Below are 7500 nucleotides of genomic sequence, written 5' to 3'. Positions count from 1 at the left end.
GTGGGTGTTCTTGTGCATTAAGGTTCCTCTGGTGAAAGGTTAATACCATTAGATTGTAAGGAATTAATTATGTGGCGAACAGGGATGTTACAGACAGTTTAACCTTGCTAGCCAATTAAAGAAGATCAAAGCAACTGGAGTGCATCCCACCCATTCACACATACATGAAAACACATGCATACATACAGTGACATATGACCATGATAAAGCTGATGGGTTGCAGCATTGGAAGATTTCATTCAGACATAATCAGTTTGTTTTAGTAAGATTTGTGTTTATTCAGATGTTAAAATGAGCTGTCTTCAGCGAAAGGGTACTACAACAAGTGATCTCTGTATCAAGATTGGATTTTATTATGCATATTTGAATCTAGTGTTTTACCCTGCCAAGTTGTAACCTCTTAAAAGATGATCTGAGAGAGGAGAGGGAGATTTTTACCAACATCATTACAAGTTGAAATGATACACAGGATAAAAAACAGAAACTACATCCACACACCTTTTTATGATTTCAGACACATTATCATCATTGGGTTTGTAAATACAGTTTTAAAGAAAATCAGTTCAGCTGCTGGATGTGGCAGAATGTTGCATGTAACTTAGTGGTATCCTCAGTATGTATCAGAGAAAAAAAAAGAAATAGTTTATCGTTGAATTGCAGTATAAATACCAGGCGCACAACCAGGGTTTCAGAAATACTGAAGTCAGAAGTCCCATTCCAATCAATGCAAATAAAATCTCAATATAAAATGTTCTATTGTTATTCTTACAGTAAACAGTTTCATTGTATTCTCTTTAATACCCAACATGAAGTTCTTAATCACTGTTTCTAAACATTGACCACACTGCCAGGAATAAAATACTGACAAGTTAATTTTTTTGTTGGTCTAAAGGTAGTCAAAATTAGATATGTATTTAGTCTGAAAATACAGAAATAAGCCTATAAAATACCCAGTGATTGTTAGTTTTTCAAACATTGCAGTCCTGTAATCTAATGTACCCCCCCCCCATGATGCCAAAACCCACAGAAGAAATACAGAGGACATGACATCTGTGCCCTCTGTCCCAGTGGTCACTACCACCTTGGTTAATACACTTGACATCAGATTCTTATGGAAGCCCAATCCAGCCAAAAAAGGAAAAAAAAATTATGAAGTTATATGCAGGTTAATAATACTCATGGTAAATCAAAATTATGATATACTAAATTATAAGATAGTGAGTCATATTGAGTAATTGAGATACTAACTCTACATTTGTACTTTGTATATTTCAAAGTTATGAGATTATAAATCATAATTATCTATTTGACTTGCTACCCCATACCTTTGATGATTTGGACTTGGTAAGTCAAAAATTTGATTTTACCGTTGGTATTTTTGTTTTTATCAGCCTACCTTTTTCATGACTTTTTTCTTTTCTTGGCAGAAATGGGACTCCATAACTTTTAGATTTTGACTTTTGTCCAAAACAACCTACATTTTCCCAATACACATATATACATCAGGCCAATTTTGTGTTTGATGCCTTGCTCAAGTATACTTCAATATGTGAACAGAAGATGGGGATCAAACAACCATCCGTATGATTAATGGCCAACAGACTACAAACTGAGCTACAGTCAACATCCATACATTCTTGTGTTGTTATATCATTTGAAACTTTATGCTATAATGCAGGAATATTTGGTGTCTTTAATCCTGCTTTGTTTCAGGGTCATTCTGCATTGATTGGCCAGTTCACACTCCAGAGTGTTAAAACCAAACCTGACTGGACTTTGTGTTTTTTTTATCTTCTGCAGTACTCTTATCACTCTCTGATAGCAAGCAATGCCTTAATGCTCTTTTACAAAATAACCCTTACAAAAATGTGGCCCTGCTCCCCTCGCATCTCCTTCATGTATCCCCACTCGTATTTATCTCATTCCTTTGATAAGGACTTAACAAGAGGAGGAATGGAGGCCTCAGAGGACAATGTTCTTCATGTGTTTCATGAGTAACATTCATAAGTAGCACTGAGGATTTGAGAAAAGTATTTGGCGTTATTAGATTAATTAGTTCTAGATGGTTACTGATGCAGTGTTGGTAAATAAGAGGGGAAAAGGGGACATTTCAAAGGACTTTTCAAAGTGAATTCCTCAGTAAGACACCTTTAAAATCAAGATGCAGAGAATGAAGCTGTTCTTTTTCAATGAGATGTGGACATGAAACTAGAACAGAGAGAACCTTTGGCAAATGTTCCAACATTTGATTGCTAAAATAAGTCAAGTTGCAGCTACAGTTCAATGTATATGTAGAGCAAAGTTAATTAAGGGCCCTGCACCAAGGGGTTGCCTGATAAGCCCATCAGGAACATTCACACACAGCATGTGAATACCTGCTCACAATTACACAGCCATGAAGATCCAGTATATAAAATAAGTGTACACGCTATCACACAAACACACTCAAAGGTTTGCATAGTAGCCACCTCTTCAGGATGGTTGCTTCGTTTCGATGTTTCCTTAGATCCTCTCCTGTGGAAGAGATTAAAGGGCAAACTCTGCTGCCCTGAGAATTACCATCACAATGCGGCTGTGTGATTATTATCGGCCAGCCAGGGCTCAACCAGGGAACTACTTTTGGAGTTAATGAGCAGGGGGGGAGCAAGAGACAAAGATAAAGTCAGAACAACCTCACCACACCTATCAGGATTCATCTGATGAACAAGCTGTTCTCCCTCTTTACTGGGAGAGAGCTGAACGGAGGGAAATTCCCTCAACACACAAGCTCCTGTAGTTCCCAGGAGAAACAGATTAATTCTGGAGGAAATTATGGTAATTAAATGATTATTTTACCTATCTGGAAGATCTACTGAATCTTGCAAATTGCATTTAGTTGCAGATGAGCTGTGGTCCTTCAGTTGAGGCTCACATTCAATAATGTATCAGGAGTTCACATGCATAAGTAATGCATTCTATGCATGGTCACACCTTTCTCACTCTATACCCTCAGCACCTGGGCTCTCCCTATTCTGTCAATCTGTTGAGCAATTAAAGTAAGAGCTCTCTACCACCTTGGCAGGGATGACAGGGAGTGACTTGCTGTGTGAGTGGTTTATGAGAAAAATGTGCATTCACGTGTGTGAGGGTATTTGGGTGCACATGTATGTGAGACAGAAAAACAGACAGAGCAGGAAAGACAGAGAAAGATGATAGCCAAGTAAAGACAGTGTTATTATATTTGCTTCCTATGGAGGCCAAAGTACATGCAGCATTAAATATTGTATATCTACATCTTATTAAGAACCATACTGCCATCAGTATGGTCAGCCATTGCTGGCCCAATTGAGAGAAGGGTGTGTGTGTGTGTGTGTGTGTGTGTGTGTGTGTGTGTGTGTGTGTGTGTGTGTGTGTGTGTGTGTGTGTGTGTGTACACTTGTACAATTACATAGAGGCTATCTAAACAGTGCAAGAGCAATCTCAGTCACTAAATGCTAACAATCCCCTTTTCCCTGTGTCACAGAGAGTAAACTGTTTCTCTTCTGCACAGTGCCTCTATTTTTTATTATGTCTGTGCTTAAAATGTTAATTTTTGCCTTTACCCCATTTCCCTTTGGCTCTCCTCCCCTCCCCTCTCCTCTCTTGTTGATGATTTATCAGCTACATCAGGAAAGACAGTGCTTCCACTGAAGACTTAATGAGTACCCGATGCATAGCGGAGGAGGTTCCCCGTAACCAGTGGCTGTCATCTCATTCCCAAAGCCACACTGACATCGCTGGCGATTCACAAAAAACACAACATAGGTACATGTAAATTAAGTTAAAACTAGCCATGTACAAATGAAGACAATTATTCATGCATGAAACATGGCACAAACACTCACATAGTAAGTGAAGGCAGTAGTCAGAAAGAGGGGTGCCTGGCCTTTCTTCAGCTGCAGGCAGTATCCTGTTTTCGCCCAGTTGTTCTTTTTCCCCAGCAGCTAACTCTGTGTCCGACCTCCACATTTCCAGCAACAACAAGCGACCCAGCTGGCTCAAACATCAGCAGCAACCGCAACAACACTGAAACACAAAGTCACAGAGAAAACATGGCCATGATTCCTCACAGACACAGCTACTGCTCTGAAAATAGCAAAAAATAGTCCTTGATTGCCTGCACATGCACTCATGTCATCCATAAGTCTTACACCTTTATAGGTGGACTTCAGTGGCTGTTTCATAAAAATATATTAGATCGGACATAGTTTTATTCTTAGATCCAGTATAATGTAAGTTAGACAGGTGCACAAAAATAAATCCGTATTTATATTAAGCCTAAAATGTTAGCCACCCAATCTCAAGGTGGCTAAAAGTTGTGTTTCCATGGTAACAATAAGCAGCACCTGATGACAAGGGAAAATATGCCTCAATTGATGGTTTTGGAACAGTGACATGCAGTGGGAAATTAGGAGGGAAAGAGTTGTTGTAGTCCACAGGGACTATAACATGCATGAAGCATGTCTATAGAAAGTATAGACATTTCTTTTCTTTCTTTAGATTTTTGGTAGTCATTTTATCTGAATTTTCTCTATATGAAAAATGCCCTGAGATAACTTCTGTTATAATTTGGCGCTATATAAATAAAACTGACTTTATTTGGCCAGACTTGATTTTATGTATGCATTTTGTGTTTTGGCAACCACTATAAGACTAAGAGCCTACAGACATGCTAGCAGCCTTGTGATGCTGTACTTAGGCACAGTGTTGCTTTGAGCTAAATGCCAACATCAGCATGCTAATATGCTCACAGACAATGCAAATATGGGGATGTTTACCATGTTCACCCTCTTAGCATGTTAGCATGCTAACATTTGCTAATTATCACTAAACAAAGTACAGCTGAGGCTAATGGGAATGTCATTGGTTTCACAGGCATTTGGTCATAAACCAAAGTGTATGACGAATTAAAATTTTGACCTGATGATGACGCTGGATTAAAAGTTAAAGGATCTCCAAAGTTATTATAATGCATCCTGGGAGGGGACATGATTGTCTGTATAAAATTTAATTACAATCCTTCTACTAGTTGTTGACACAATTCACTAAGAAACACTGAAGTGAACCTTGGGTTGGTGTTGGAGGTAATGTCAGAGGCTCAGCAAAGTCATTAGGATTCATCCTCTGGGGACCATGAATGTCTGTACAAAATTTCATGGCGATTCATCCAATAGTTGTTGTGATATTTCAGACTGGACCAAAGTGGTGCATCAACCATCAGACCAACATTGCCATCACTACAGCCATTCTGATATAGAGTGGCTAAAAAATATGATAATACAAGAACAATAACGATGCAAAGAAATCCAAAATCTATTGAGAATGTCAACCTCTACAATAAAATTCTCAGATGATAGAGAGGAGTGATCACATGTAGGAATTTGTGCATTATATTAGACCACTACACCTGCTTTAGACTTTGATTAGAACTGTGACTCAGCTATCACTATATCATCATCTTACGGTGTCCCATTTGGTGTTTTTGATTAAAAATATAGCAATGCAGATTCTCATTGGGATAAAAAAAAAAAAAAGCAAAGTCAGGTTCCCTTGTGTACTTCTGCTGAAGAGATATGAGATGTTTCGAGAGCAACACAGGCTAAGGCCACCAGTATCCAAGAGGCATGTGACCTTAGGGACCAACAGGCTGAAATAATAATATTCTGCTCCTTTTACAGCTCCTGTACTTTAGTTGCTAGTGTAACCATTTTCCTCTTTTTTTTTGTGATAACAGGTGTATTTTATGCATTTCATTGTGCACTTTTTGTTTGCATCTTTTGTGTTACGTTTGAATAAATGTGGACAATTTCTTTCTTTTCTTCAGCTATCCAAACTGAAGTATGAATCATGTAAATGGAACAAATCATTACAACTATTAATAAGCCTTGTGTGTGTACTGTTTATCTGTTTGCAATACTATATGAATTTAGGCCATTCAAACTTTAAACAAACCATATTTTATCCAGCAATCTCATATAAACCTTAAAGTAAACAATTTAAGCAACTTCAGTGGAAATGTTTCTTGAATGGTCACCATGCAAATGAATGCATTATATAGTGTCAAAAACATCACCTCAATGGTGTAATGATATGTGAAGCAGATGAAATACTGCTGATTGTATATGGGTATACTGCGGCCCCATCTTATGCATTTTAATGGATGGATATACTGGAAAAGCAGATGTAAATATCCCAGTTTAAATTTGTACACCCGCATCTGCCCTATTGATCACACACTGCTAGTATCATTCATTTCTCTGCAAAATGTCCAAGGTAGGCAGGGTTGAGTAGCTGAGCTCAAGATTTGTGGTGTGGAGAGGTGGACAACAGAAGAGATTTGTGTCTATGTGTGGCTGCCTGACTGCCTTTTCATCATCCAAATACTGGACTAATGCCAGAGTTTCGATGAGTGTTTGGGCTCCGTTATTCACAGAAACCCACACTCCCTTAAGCCTGGAGCAAGGAGGCAAAGGATTTTGCTCAGAGATTGTATACATAGGAGAGAGGATTAGTGTGAGGGTGAAGGGACGACATCTGACAGTGGTCCTATAAGCTGAATAGTTAGTATCCACAACTGAGCCACCAGGGCATCTGTCTCTTGATTTAATCGAGACACAAGGAAATTGCCTTCAAACTCATTGAATGTCAGTGTATCTATCACAGTGGCAGCATCAATCACACTGCTTCCCAAGCCAAAATCCCAGAACATCTTGAGAAATTTCTTAAAGGCACCCCGACTCAAAAGTGTGTTTTTGCTAGTGCTACTTCTCTTGACATCACAAGTAGTGGCAGCCAGTCATGGTCCAAAAATGGATTTCTCAGTGAAGCTGGAGACAGCTGCTGTCAAGTGGTTAATCTTTTAAAAATAGACATGACAGATTTTGCCATTTTAGGTTAAAACCCAGAGCCACAAGCCTCCTTCCACTTTTTATGCAAGGAACACCTTGCTGAGATGGAAAAGACTGGATTTTATCTGCTAGCAAGTTCGCTCTGAAGGCTGATGCTGTCCTGCAAACTATTTATCCTGGGGTTACAACTGCAAATGGAAGTCAGTGTGTAAGTGTTTATTTTATTAAACAAAGCCTCAAAAGAAATTTCTCTTTTTGCAATATATTTCCTAGGTGACCTTGATATTGTTAGCTCAATGCTACCAGCTGTTGTTAGCTAGCAGATTGAATTAGGGAATGTGTGTTTACAGTGTCCACCGATGAACAGTATGTGCCCTGATGTTATAATTGTGGTACCAATAATTTTTTGATGTCAGTTGCAATTTAAAATGTGTTGTGTATGTTGAACCCCTCTGACTCTCACAGACACAGTTAGGGTTAGAGTTCTTTATGCCAAGCTAATAATACCTTCAGTTAAAAATCCACAGAGTTTAGTTTTCCAGATAATAAGATGTCTCCACGTCTATCAACACGTGAATGAGCTCTATAGCACTCAGTGGCACTGGCTCTCAGCAATCCAGTCATTTCTGAGCAC

The 7500-nt window shown here is 38.7% G+C and overlaps 1 protein-coding gene across 2 annotated transcripts in view; it reads right to left on the bottom strand.

Annotated features, from left to right (window-relative positions):
* Window positions 1–3424: 3424 nt before the first annotated feature.
* qtrt2 (queuine tRNA-ribosyltransferase accessory subunit 2) overlaps window positions 3425–7500 on the bottom strand; it is a 21999-nt gene continuing 17923 nt past the window's right edge. Inside the window, exons 10-11 of one of the 2 annotated variants that reach the window (XR_005707456.1) lie at window positions 3864–4044; window positions 3426–3755 (exon numbers count right to left, since the gene is read on the bottom strand). The gene's annotated coding sequence lies outside the window, so the exon portion shown is untranslated. Of the gene's footprint in view, window positions 4045–7500 lie in introns of both variants that reach the window. The other variant, XR_005707455.1, reaches the window with a different exon arrangement.

Source organism: Xiphias gladius, chromosome 5 (genome assembly GCF_016859285.1).
Source record: "Xiphias gladius isolate SHS-SW01 ecotype Sanya breed wild chromosome 5, ASM1685928v1, whole genome shotgun sequence".
In the NCBI taxonomy this organism is placed as follows: Eukaryota; Metazoa; Chordata; class Actinopteri; order Istiophoriformes; family Xiphiidae; genus Xiphias; species Xiphias gladius.
This window is presented reverse-complemented; position numbering and strand designations above follow the sequence as displayed.